Source organism: Pezoporus occidentalis, unplaced genomic scaffold, assembly GCF_034315485.1.
Source record: "Pezoporus occidentalis ecotype Australia unplaced genomic scaffold, CSIRO_AGI_Poc_V1 ctg173, whole genome shotgun sequence".
Classification (NCBI taxonomy): Eukaryota; Metazoa; Chordata; class Aves; order Psittaciformes; family Psittacidae; genus Pezoporus; species Pezoporus occidentalis.
The window spans coordinates 1,425,310-1,439,166 of NW_026913565.1; the positions used below are offsets into that span (position 1 = coordinate 1,425,310).

General features: G+C 37.2%; 1 long non-coding RNA gene across 1 annotated transcript; it reads left to right on the forward strand.

Moving 5' to 3' along the window:
- Window positions 1–12,617: 12,617 nt before the first annotated feature.
- Window positions 12,618–13,403, forward strand: LOC134161411 (uncharacterized). The gene is made up of 2 exons (XR_009963966.1): window positions 12,618–12,690; window positions 13,231–13,403. It is a non-coding gene; the product is annotated as an uncharacterized LOC134161411 (long non-coding RNA).
- Window positions 13,404–13,857: the final 454 nt, after the last annotated feature.

Sequence of the window (13,857 nt, forward strand, 5' to 3'; positions counted from 1 at the left end):
GCAGGAAGGTCAGGGATCAGCAATAGGACACTGCAGGGAACCAGTATGCGATACAAGATGCCAAGCCTCACTGTATTTTTCAATTTCCCAAACAGCAATGCACTTATCCCTCTGAACACAAATGCTTATGCAGAATCCCAGTCCAGGTGAAGTTTGAAGAGAATCTGAAATCAGCCTGAAAGCCTGCGGAAAACAGCTATTTCCAGTGAGAACTAATGGCACAACTGTTTCAGAATACAGAAAGAGACCCGACTACAATTCTCCTGCCCAGGTAGAGATTCATTTATTAGGACATGAATGAGATCTGGACAACCAACATCAGCATCTGATTCCACTATGGGCCAGCAGGTCTCAGTCATGACATTCTTTCAGACATCCTCAGGCCTTCATCCTTCACACACTGGTTGACAAAAGCAGCCCATATGCTACTGACATACATTACATATAAGCAAATTTTCAGGGTACTTTTCAACCTCAGCTGTTTAATGACCAAGACAGTTCTGCCACTGGGATCATGCTTTGTACCTACAGTCTTTATACTGCTCTAGCCTCAACAGAAGTATGATATTCAACCCACAACTCATACTGGAATGTTAATATACAACTAGACATGCCGGAGCCATAACTGGCATGGAACATTCTTCCCAGCAGAGGCAAGCATTTGGAAGGAGGGAAAGATTTAAGTGATGGGATGCTTGTTAGAACACAGGATGCTGCTTTTAACATGGGAAGCAGTGGCAGTCATGGAGGTGAAGAAGATCTACCTTCTCATTTGCAGTGCCCGCCACAGACCCACCTGTGGCTGGGTTTGCGTACCCCAGCTCCTCCCTCCTTGCTTGCCTGCAACATTATAAATCTATTCTATAAATCTATCTATAAATTCTATTTTAATAGAAATAAAAAATTCTTAGTGTGAAAAGAGACTCTGGTGTTTGCAAGTAATATGTTGTTTCCACGTAGACTATACACAGTAGCAATTCTCAGAATTATAATTTATTACAGTAAAAGAATTGTAGACCCTTATTTACTAATCACATTAATTTTCTTGTTTCCCCTTATGAAACATTTTTCCCAAATCAGAAGTGCTGTGTCTTGAAAATTCTCTAACACCCAAAATATTGTGAGGGCTGTTCGTTTTTGCTAAAGAGAAATTAATTGCACAATATCCTTCCTATAAATCACTACCTTGGAGGCTATCCATTTTAAAGCCTCAGAAGTAAGATGCATACATCCATTGTGTGCTTTCTTCATCCTTCTGTCATGTGCCCAGTAAACCCATGGGCAAGTACAGGTGTGTATTTGATCATCTGTACAATAGCACACTTCATTTCTAATCTTGATTTTGAAGATGCATGCTAACTTGAGCAAAAATAACCTGAAACAAAACTATGTCACCCTCACATAAGGCTTCATCATGCTTTATAATGAGAGAAGCCCCTGAGAGAAATAGCTCTCCTTTGTTTTATTTTCTAGTTTTGGTATTTGAACTTGTAACAGAGAAGAAGAAGAAAAGCTGTGGCAATGTGATCAGCCCAACCTAAGGGCAGTGTCTTTTTACTCATCGGGCTATATTTAGAGCTGTCACTTGTTAAGAACACTGTCACCCAAAATGAATTTATAGAAGAGGCTTTGCATATAAACATGGCCCGAAGCACTTATACTGCAATGAAAATAAAAAGAAAGTGTGATTTTTATAGTCTAATATTGGCTAATTTGTACCAGTTTCATACAAATTTTAGCACTGAGATTAATATGCTCTGTTGCTAAGGAGCTCTTCTTACATTTAATGCTTTTACAATGTGTCTGTTCTTGCTTAAAGTGGTATCTGTACCAAAACACTGTGTTCTTTTGCAGTCAGAAAGATATTAATTTCAAGGTATCAACAAATCAAAAATTTCTTCAGTAAAAACAGCACTCAGACATAGCTTATTCTTTATGGGTTTGGTGTTTGGGTTTTATTTTCCTACAGCAGGACCTAAGAAAGTTCAAACTAAAAAAAAAGGCATTTTTCACCTTCATATATCACATTCTTATAAACACATACAAGAGATTTTATTTGCAGGTGCAGCCCTCTGTCTCCTGTCACAGAGCCATTTCCTGTTTGAAACCTGTGGATACCTTTCTGCACATCCAAAATTCAAGCAGATACTAGGGAACAAAACTGTATGAGCCACAGGTAACCTCAGGGTTGGTCCATTACTAGCTAGAGGGAAAGGCAAAGATGATATATCTGCAGTAACAGGAAGAACTGAGCAAAGCATGTCTCTCCAAATTGTAAAAGGTCTACTGCATGTTTCAGCAGCCTTATGGCAACCCCATTCCCAGCATGACTAAAATTGACATTCTCCCAAGCCAAACTAACCACAGGTTTCTACTTTAAGTGTATCTTCCTTATTGCTATTGTATGAGGTTCTTGGTGGTTACTGCAGATGGTGCTTTTAAGGGTGTTTTCAGGGAACCAGGAAATAAGTGAAAAATTACACAGAATGGAAAAGACTTTTGAGAAAGTGAGCACAATTATTCTAGCCTGTTAAGGATAATTTTTCTGCCCACAAGTCTTGTTACCTTGGATTAACATTTTGGATGGCAGCTTCAAAATCCAGGAGGAAAAATACCATTTAATTGCTGTAGTAATACAGATCAACTATCCTACAGTAATGGCTGAAGCTTAAGATGCCTCTCCAGGTAAAAAATGCACTCCCTATGGAACTTTACTGATATGAAAGTTAATTGGTCTGTATACTTCAGTCTAGGATCCTCTCCATAAATAAGTGGATCAGATGTATCCTTTAATTATAAAAGAAAATAAAAATGGGAATCGTTTTTGTCCAAATGCATGACGCTGTCCACATCTCACATCCCGAGTGCTCAGACCGCATGCCAGAAATGGGCAGCTGGAGAGGAAGTATCCCTTCAGTTTCCATGACCCTATTAACATCGTTATGCCACTTCCAGTACCCAGCTGAACTTTTTGAGATCTGGCTTAGATAATTCAGCATATTGACTTCATTAAATAAATGACATAAATTAAACTGTAACACTGTCCCAAAATAACACTTTCTTCTGTCAGCCACATCAAGTATATTACAGGTTTTTTCCATGTCTTACCATACTTCAGACTGCAGAATGATGGCTTTTTAGTCTGAGTACCTCATGGAGAAAGGCAAAGACAGAGACTTTTGTCATTATCAATGTTATCCTTTTATGCAACCCAAATAGGACTACTTCTCTTGTTTGCAATGAAAATGTTTAATGAAAGGGCAAAATATACAACATGCAGATGAAACAGTAAGAAATTAATTAATGGTTTATAGTAGACTTTGCATCTCCATACATCTGTGCTGCTTGCACATCCCCTTCTGGCTTTAAAATTGATACATAGGAGTCAGCTCTCTTCTGGGTCCAGTATTACCATTAATATACATCAGCCTTGTGTCATGCATTGAGCCACATTGCAAAAACCTTGAAAAATGATTCTCCTTGGGATGTTGTGACCTTGTAAGGACTGCTGCAGTGAGGACTCTTTCCGTTTGTCTTAATGAAGCCACTTATACATGTTCACCATGCAATAAGTTAGAAGCTTGGATTAGAACAAATAATTTCACGATTTTAGAGGGAGGTTACATAGTGTTCAACTCATTCCAGCAAACATTTTTCCTGGTGCCAAATAAATCAAGATATGAGGCTCTCCAAGCTGCCTTTTTTTTTTTCTTAGACTTTTATATCTGGGTCATAGAGTCATGTAACATCCTTGGGTGCAATCACAGCTATTGATTCCAGTGCTGAAAGTGACAGACTAAATGGCATATAATAACAGTGCATGAAACAGCAAGAAGGGTAGACTAGGTCAGGCTTTAATTGATAAGCATATGCTTGCTGAGAGTAACAGCAAGAATACTGCCCTAAAAAAAGACAATTTGGTTTATGACAAAGAAGTTTACATCTCAAAAAGCTATCTCCTGACTAAACAGTCATTCATAAATGGCACAACCACACTCAAGAAAGTTATTCTAAATTAACATCTTAAGTGCATTATTTAAACAGTGTTAAATCCCTGTGCATACTCTTTCACTAAGAATTAAAGATTTCAAAACTGATTCAACTGATGTCACAAGAACCAAACTAATGCTCTAGAAGTCTGCATGGCTTCTCTGCTGTTTTCAAAATCAGAATACTGCTGGAGTTAAAATTTCTGGATTTTTCTTTTTAGTTTTGCTAAAATTCTTAATACTTCCATCATAAAGGAGGTACTTTTTATGTGTTATTAATGGTGTAAACTGTCCTGCTTCCAGTTTTCATGTGTTTTGTCCTAGTCTGTAGGTGCTATGGTGCTTCACAAACTGATGGTTGTTTTGATACGTCTGAGATTTGATGTACTGATTACTCTGAAAATGAGGCCCAAGATTCTAAATGATCTGGAGAGCAACTGGGGCTGAAAGTAATTTATAGATTACAGTGATCTCTGATTTGGACTAAAGAGTCAAAGTTTATTAGGCAGCTATAATATACTACACAGGTGTCATCAACCCTCAAACAAAATCACTTTGCAATTTACAAAGTCTTCCAGTTGTGCATAATATATTGAAATGGAACTCACTCCTGTGGAATATAATGTTGATTCCTTCAGAGCTTCATCATCTAAAATATGATTTCTGTCAAAATTTTACTGTCAAAAGTTGTACAGAATCATCTATAGCCAGAACTATCCGTATGTTTATGGCATATTTTTAATATATAATAATCACAGTTAATAATTACAGTGGGACTTTAAAATGTAAGTTTAGCCAATGTCATTCATTAAATTTCTCTAATTAAACTAACCTTCCCTACAGAAAAGTAATAGAAAATGAAAGGCAAGAAGCAGCTGAGGCACCAGTTAAAATTGGTTTGTTCTGCTCATATTTATATTAATTATGCTGCATAAACACAAGCTGCATTGATTAGAGACATTCTGCTGAACATACTGTTAACAATGACATCTAAATGCTTTATTTTATCTTTATTACCTTAGGGTAATGAATTGTAATGTAAAGAGCTGATGAGTAATTAAACTCATCAGCTGTGGATTTGGAGATATTTTTAGTGTCGTGTGATGGAAAATCCTCTCAAGAGTAGCAAGGATATATTTTCCACAGCATATATTATATTCCTTAACAGGTCTCATGAGGGAGCACTTCATACTGTTTGTAAAAGCTGAAATCAGGAAAGAACACTGTATCTATCTTCATTTTTTACTTCTTCCCTGCACAGGATCAAGAACTTTAGACAGAGCTTCTTGGTAAACTAAAGCAATTTTCTGCTTCCAAGTACCAACTGTGATACTGCCCACAGACACCAAATACATGGCGTCATATAATAATATTAAAATGATCAAGGTCCATCCTAAAACATTTTTTTATTTTTGTTGCTCCTAAGAATCCCTTCTAATTTCCAGCTTAAATTCATCCAAGACTGGTTTATACCTCTTTGTACATCAGCCTTTAATTAAATGGTAATTTTCATTCCTTCTGAACTTCTCAAAGCAATGAGACAGTGCAATCACAGACCCTTTTGCTTTCCAATCTGCTGAAATAAAAAGTCCAACTTCTTTGAGATTCCTCTTAGATGAAATGTTCTGTTGGCCACAGCTGGTCTTTTCAAAACATACTCTACTCGGCTCACCTGTCCAATAGCATTGCAAGTAAGATTTTGCTAGTGCTTTTTACAACAACAATTAGATCTCTCTCATCTCAGATGGAATTACCTGTTCTTAGGTATTCTGGGATACTTTTATAATTGTTTTTCAACCTAAGAAGATTGATTGCTTAAGGTCAATCAACAGTCAATTCATAAACTTCAGTTCTTTTCCTAATGAGGAACTTGGAGCTTATGAAGAAAAATGCTTATGATTATTCCCCAAAGCTTGCCTATGCACCACCTATTTATTGTATTTTGTCTCAGTTCCACCAACAGAATTCCTTAAAGCATCTAGATCTGATATTCCAGACATCCTTTATACTGACATTGCATGTTCAGGCATAACAAATACTAGCCTGGATATTGGATGCAGCTTGGTTAAGGGCCCTGAAAGAAGCGTATTTATTACAAACTATAAACATAGGAAATGAAAACAGTAAACAGCAGACAATAGGAAATGATGGTAAGTAAGACTGATACCGTCTACTTTCTGATACTGTGGGCTACAAAAAATGAGCTACAGGCACCACAAACTGCAAACACTGATTTATCATAATGGCAGAGATCAAAACCAATAATCTGCCCCCTTTGGCACCCTCACAGCTTGCAGCAATAAAAAAAAACAAACAAACAAACCCACCAAAAACATGGAAACCACTTTCTACTCTCTTAAGCAAGAATGTCAATGAATGTTTAGTTCTGACTGACCCTCCTACTGAATGGGCATTAAGCCCTGTTAGAGCTTCACAACTGAGCCAGTAAGGACCTACAGAAGCCGAGTAACAGCCAGAGAGCTGCCACTCACCCTGTCCCTGCACACTCTGCACCCCTTTCTTCATGCATACACCTGAGAATCACTAGGGGTGATGTGGAGGAGGCTGAGCTTTTCTTAGTGACAAGCACAGAGCTCAGAGAAGGAGACTGAAGGGAGAATCATCAGCTATATGGGAGCTGGGAGTGCTTTTCGCTGCTTCTTGAACTTGATCATCGTGTACTTTAGCTTCTTTATGCAGCCTGATGCTGCCTTCATATTGCTTTGGGGGCTTTTCCTTCTTAAAGTTGCATTCAGCCAAATATTTTCCAGAAGAACTATCTGAGAGCTGCTGTTCCTTGCTTTCTGTACCTGAAATGAATAATTGTTTCAGACACTAACTTCCTCAGGCTTGGAAATCCCCCTAAAGTTCCTAATAACATGCTAAGCATTCACTTCTTTCATGTTATGTCTTTGTTCCATATTCCACCTCAGAGCAAAAAATACAATTGCTTGGTGATTCAGCAATTCCATTCCAATCTTTGCAAGAAATTCCACTGTACTATGCCTTCTTGGTCTATTTCTTACAGCTTAGTAAGCATCCAGGTAAAAGTACCCTAAGATTCAGTGGGGTGCTCTTGAGGAGCTCGTGTCATCTCTGGGTTAGCAGGTAAGACTAACAAAAGGGCATCTTTCCAATTATTTTTACGAAGTCACAGTGCGTCCTGGAGTGTTTTGTTTTTTTTTTCCTTTCCTGACTTTCAACATATATACAATCAATATATAAGCATACTTAATCATTCCTTGCAAGAGACTAAGATCTACATACAAAGAGCTCTGTGTTAGTGCTAATTTTTGAACTGTAGTGTCATCTTCTATTCTAAAATAAAATGTACCTTACTGTAATTTCGTTACACCTTTGTTATTACTTCTGCACCCATCTTTCACAGATCAAGCTATTGCCCTGTTCTTACCAATATTCATTTTACCTTGCTTCTTCATCCTTTGGGGTTTGGAGTGTGGGTTGTGTTTTTTGTGGGTTGGTTGGTTGGTCTGTTTTTTTTTTGGGGGGGTGTCTTATTCCAGCTCAGTTTAGAGCTGAATAAAGAAATAAAGCATAGATAATTCCACAGAAAAGTACTAGACATGTTCTATTACTGGCTTATCCTAACCAATACAATCAGTCCATGCTTTGAAATCACCTTACCAGGGAACAGATCCAGTATTTCATAGTGTAACAGGTGAGTTGTTTATTGTGCAACAATTTCACCATTTAAATTCAATGCATGATTATTGATTCCCGACATATTTTTGTGATACCCCACTTCCCACCAGTAAGATGCTATTTCCAATTATAATAACCTCACCATGTGGGAAGAAAAATAAAACTGATCTTCTGAACAGTGAGTCTTCCCTGGTCAAAGTACTTCTTCCGTACAGAGAACATATCTTTTTCAGTTCCTCAAGGAGACAACACTTCATGTCTGCATGAACCAAAATAGTAACATGCTCTGTTCCATTGAGTATTGAAAAATTATTAATACATAAAAGCAAAAGTACGTTTTGGTGCTTATTATCAAAAACTATATTGTGACTCTTCCCCTGCAATATATAATACAAATGTGCAAGAAAGTGCACATGGGTCACTGCATACAGTAGATGAAGCATGAGAATGGGAGCTATGTTCCTCTGCATTCTAGTCCTAGTTCTGACGATCATCATCTTGCTTCAGGCAAATCACTTGGAACTCCTTGGATGCAGCTTCTCTATCTATAAAATTATAAAAACATTTCACTGTCTAAAGCTTTCACCATAAATGAAAGGCTCTGAGAACTATTATGTCTGCATTAAGATAATTAATTAATGGGAGGTGAGGTGGAACTAGATGATACTAAGGTCCTTTCCAACACTAACCATTCTATAATTCTAATTAAAGGGAGCTGAGAACAACTTTTACTACAAGATTCTGAGCCAAGTACGGTCCACTGGCAACCAAATGTAACCCAGATGAAAATCACTGGGATTTCATTAGTGGCCTCACAGCCTTTTTGGACTGCATCAATTGACAGAGTAACACTGGGCCCAAAGTGCTCAGCTAATTAAGCAGCTTTATGGAAATAAGATTATAAACTGGTGTGCTGGGTTATAGATGTACAGCTGAAATTAACGTGTGAGTGTGCGTGAGATCAGAGTTTAACATAGCTGATGTTTTTTCACAATAGCTGTGTCTTTCCATTCTGTCACCTAGTTTTCCCCTTCTCTGCTATTTCCACAGTTTCTCACACATTCCCAAACTTCTAACACCCCATTTCAGAAGGCAGTGTTATGCATTCATGATTCATGAGTGGTCAGCTTCTCAGACAGGATGCTCAATGCAACTCAGGCAGAGAAAGGACCAAACAGCCGACTACCATAAAAACAGCTTGCAGACCCTTTCAGCCTGGGCTAGATTCTGCAGTGCCACTGTACTTTGCTCCATTTTATTTTAAAGAGCTTTCTTTGTTGCAGCTAGCATAAGATCTATTTACCTACTTTGGTTTTGAAAGGGTCACCTTTCCCTGTGATGAAAGCTGAAGTTCCATTTTACTATAAAAGCTTTAAAATGGAAAAGTGAAAGCACTGTCCTTCTGCTCAAGTTTTACATCTACCTATTTTTTACTTTAAAATACCTGGCCAAAAAGGTCTATTAATTAATGCATGAATTGTATTTTTTATATAATATAAATTACATTTAAAGTAAAAGGTAATAAAATCAGAAGGAAAAACTATACGGGACAGATCTCTCTAAAGAAATCCCACAGTACCTGAAATTCAGGCTTCATCTCTTCTGACAGAGCTTAAATTTAAAAATAAATAAATAAATCTGAACAAGCTATTACATAAATCTAAGAGATAACTGCATGGTAAAAATCTCTGACTGCAACCCACAACTATCTAAACCTCTATGAAAAACATATGTTTTACATAAAAATAACTGGCATTATGTTACCATGCAGTGAAATCTCTCAGTATAAGTCATAGCTAATTATAGATTCAGGGGAAAAGTGAATAATTTAACCCACATCTCAAATTAACTCGAAAGAACAAAGCAATAATAATAATAAAAAAGGAATCCATCAACCCTTTGTATCCTGCAGTGCATTTCTACACAACCAGAAAAGGAATAAGCACCCAAAAGCCTTATTCTTTACTGAGGCATACATTGAAACTCTAATTAAAAATGTTCTGCACTTGGATGAGTACTCAAATGAGATGGAATGCTATAACCCTGTAAGTCCCAGCTAAGTTGTCACCTGAATTTTGGGTTGGGGTTTCAGAAGCAGGGTCATATGGAAATAGGAAACACCCATGTCAATTGCCCAACTATCCTTCATATTGTAACTAGGGAGAGCAAAGACACCACTCTGACCCATGCTGTCCTTATAATTCACTTAGATTTTTTTAAGTATCTCATTGGTTACAGAAGTGTTAAGCATTTTAGTAAATATATTCTTGAAAGGGCTATTTAGATATGCACATATATATGAGCACCATAACTGTCACAAGCTATTGAAATTAATCTCCCTTGAGACACAAGGCAGTAACGTATTTATCTATCCCCATTCTGATCAGGGACCATATGTTAACAGAGTCTATACATCAGTCACCATTCTGGTCACCAGTGAAATGTGATCCTAATCATAGAGTCCCACACTGATTCAGGTCAGGAGGGACCTTAAAGCTCGCAGAGTTTTAGGCCCCTGCCATGGGCAGTGACACCTTCCACATGACCAGGTTGCTCCAAGCCCCATCCAACCTGGCCTATGACGAGTTACTTCGATTAGCAAGCTCATAGGAAGTTAGGCTGCAATATCCCAACATTAACTGTTGAAGAATTGCACTCCTATGGCTTCTTAGATATTTTTACAAAGAGTTTGGTATTTTGCTTCATTTTATTAGCAAGCTCCTCATTATTTATGTGATTATAAGCTAGGAGATTTCATGGCTCTTTTGTTTATATGCATCACAGTGGATGATTCCTTTTTGTTGCCCTGAGGAGATTACAAAAGTCAATTTATTACCTATATTCCTGATGATTTGATAGACTTATGTACAGGAAATAAACACTTTACTTTAAACTCATGTGAAATGCCTGGGCTATTAAAGATTAATCTATCCCAACTAAATTACACATTAGAGTATTATGCTGAAGTCTGGAAACTAGAATATATAGCCTAGTTCAAAGGAAAATGTAGCCCTTTGCCACATATTCAATTCAATAGTCCTAATGATTTCTTCTGGCATAAAAATCTATTATTCTTTTAATATGATCATAGGATTATGGTATTGTATTTTGTATCTGAGAATGGGGTTGGTTTTACAGCTTCTAATCTGTGACCTCAGAGAAAATAAATCATTCCCTCTCCCCCAAATTTGATGCTCTGCGCATCACTTTAGAACTTAGCTGTTCTAAAATCAGTACCTGTGCTGATCTTACCTATTTAGAAAGTTTTGAGATTATTTCCTAGCCTTTTGGAGCCTGGAGGAATGACTGGAATATAGATCATATATAATATGGTTGAATCACACTAATAAAGTCAGGGATTCACATGGACACAACAGAGAGACACCCTACTTTGTATTAGTGAATAGCTTGGTTGTTTCTTTAATGTAAGAACATATTACTAAAAAACTTTTCCTTCCCTCTTCATCTTTCTAACAGCAGATATTATCCATTATTATTCTGTTGTATCTTTATTCAGCCCAGCTATAATTAATGAATCATCATCCGAGATTATATCTAAACAAGATACCTCCCAATTCTTTTTGCTCATTTGAAATATTTTAGCTTCAGTAACTCAGATTAAAAAGAAGTATATACAAAAACTACTCAATGAAGAGAGTGAAAAGACAGCCAAAAAAAAAAGAAACAAAAAACAAACAAAAAAAACCCAAACAACACAAACCAAAAAAAAAACAGGAAAGCTGTTAGGTTAAAAAATATAATAAAAAATAAAACCAAGAAGTAGGGGGAAAGAGACTATCTAGTTCAGGAAAAAAAAAAAAAAGCAGAACAGTGCATCTAGGTCACTAGCTGCTAGGTTTTGTGTGCACCTCTGATCCTAATAGACTGTGTAGATCACGGGTCCCTTTAACAAGCACTGCTTGTTGCAAAATACTGTTTTCATAATCACTTCTGGAAAGAAAATAAATTAAAATGGGGATAAAGCTTTGTAAACCAGAACTATTTCTGCAAACCTGAAAATAAAGCATGTTGAGATTCCAGACAGTCATGAGATCTGCTCATCCTCATTACAAACATCAGGACCACACTAGCAGTTCCATCTTCTGAAAATATAGGAATTATTTTTGGACATTCCACAATGCCAGCCAAGACAATGGAGTGCTCTTAACATATCTGAAGAAGCACATATATACACACTGGCTGGAAAGGCTTGATCTAAAGCTCACTGAAATTAATAGATTTCCATTTCTTCCAATAGGCTTTGAATCAGGGCAGCATCAGTGGGTTTCCAGCACTTTAGTATAATAGCAATGATTTGAGTTAGCACATCACAGTAGGACACTACCTACTTCAGGAAGCCAGATTAAGCAGAGATGAACATGCAGGTTTAAAAAGACTTGCCCTCAAAATGTGGCTTGCTTCATCTTTACTGAGTTTGAATTTTACCATAAAAGGTGGAATCAAGTATAAAATACTGGGGAGTATAAAACTAGCTGTAAAGAAAAATGGAACAGCAACAGAAAAGGACATCTAATGAAAACATATACAGTAACATGCAGTATAAATGACCCTCCTTGAATAAGCCCCTTAAACAGCTACTCAATCGTACATGCTAGGGTAGCCTTATGTGCCTTAAGGTTTCATGGTTTTCACACCCATAGGCACAGCTGTGCATTTGTATTGTGCAGGTATGCAGAGGAGGCCCAAGAATGATTTCACATACACAAAAGTGAGCAAACAGCAGTTCTGATTTATAGACGAGAGAATGGGACTGTACTTTAGAAAAAGAAGCTGATTTGTCTGATTCAGCTGATTTGACTGCTACGGTGGAATCCAGGACATCCCTACAAAGTCCTCTTGTGGCAGCTCAATGTGAGTGCAAACGCAGAAAGTACTATAAGCATTCAAATGAATGTACCACAGAGTACAACTGCCATGTGGTTATAACCCCATATATTCCACAATATCTATTCCAGATTCCACTATGCTGTGCAGTGGAAGTTCTATGTTCCCTCAAAGGTGACTGCTGTTATCACAGGTAATGTTTATGTTCAAGATCTAGAAGATTCTCCTCCTCTCTCTCTGCTCGCCTCAAGACTTACAAAACCCTGTTCCTCCAAGTTAATCTCTGAATGACTCCACTATGAATGTACCTTTCATTTAAATGATTTCATTGCTTCTCTACCTGTTCATTTACAGCTTTAAAATTATAATTTAGAAAACGCTTGAGGTTGGTACTTTTTTTTCTGCAACCTACTTTTAGTTGTGCTTCTTACTTTCCCTTTGCACAAAGTGAATAAACTGTATGCCACTGTGCCAGGGACACACAGTGGATATTATGACAAATCTAGGCTATCTGTACTACAAGAGATTTTCTTGTCACTTTACTACAACTACATGCAATGGAGAAAATCAAGCTTTTCAGTGTTCTGCAAGAAAATTATAATGATAGCACCTTGTGCTTCAGTTCAAACTACTGTTCTGCATTTTATACTATTGACTTGTAGAAGAAAATAGAAACCTCTGCAGAAGACTCTTTGTACCATCTTTCAGAGTTTAAGAATGATGCTCTTTTTAGAATTACAGGGAACAGTTCCAGGAGGGGAAGAACTATAATGGGAAAATGCTTTGCACTGCAGTCTCCAGAAAGAGTAGTTTATTAAGAACTCTGCTGGTGGTTTCCCATAAAAGAAGAAGATGTACGAATAATTTCAACTGGAATAGAACTACCAGAATAAAGACATGACTATACCGCTCTTTGTCATTTAAGCTAGTTTGTCGTTCATATGCCTTGGACCAAAATGATATCATTAAGCTGCTTTCCATCTTCCTTCTGTTAATACACAATGTGGAGAAAATGAAGAGCATATACAGTAACATTAGAGCATTAGCAATTGTGCAAACTGTAGTACTGACAGAGTAGAAAGCAAAATGATCTACAATGCTGAGAACAGGAATGGCCCACACTATAGTCAGAGGTACAACCTTCTGTATTTGTCATATTCCAATTCAGGATGCTTCAAACTTAGGCACGTTCAGTCCAAGTTGTTACTACATTCACTACATAAAAAGTGTGTCTATTCCTAATGGAGTCAGTAGCAAAGGCATGTGTCAGTTTACCTAGCAGGAATTTACACTCTGTTAATGCTGATGGAACCTCATTATCCCTCCTGAAGATTTGGTCTCACAGTTATTTTTGACTTTA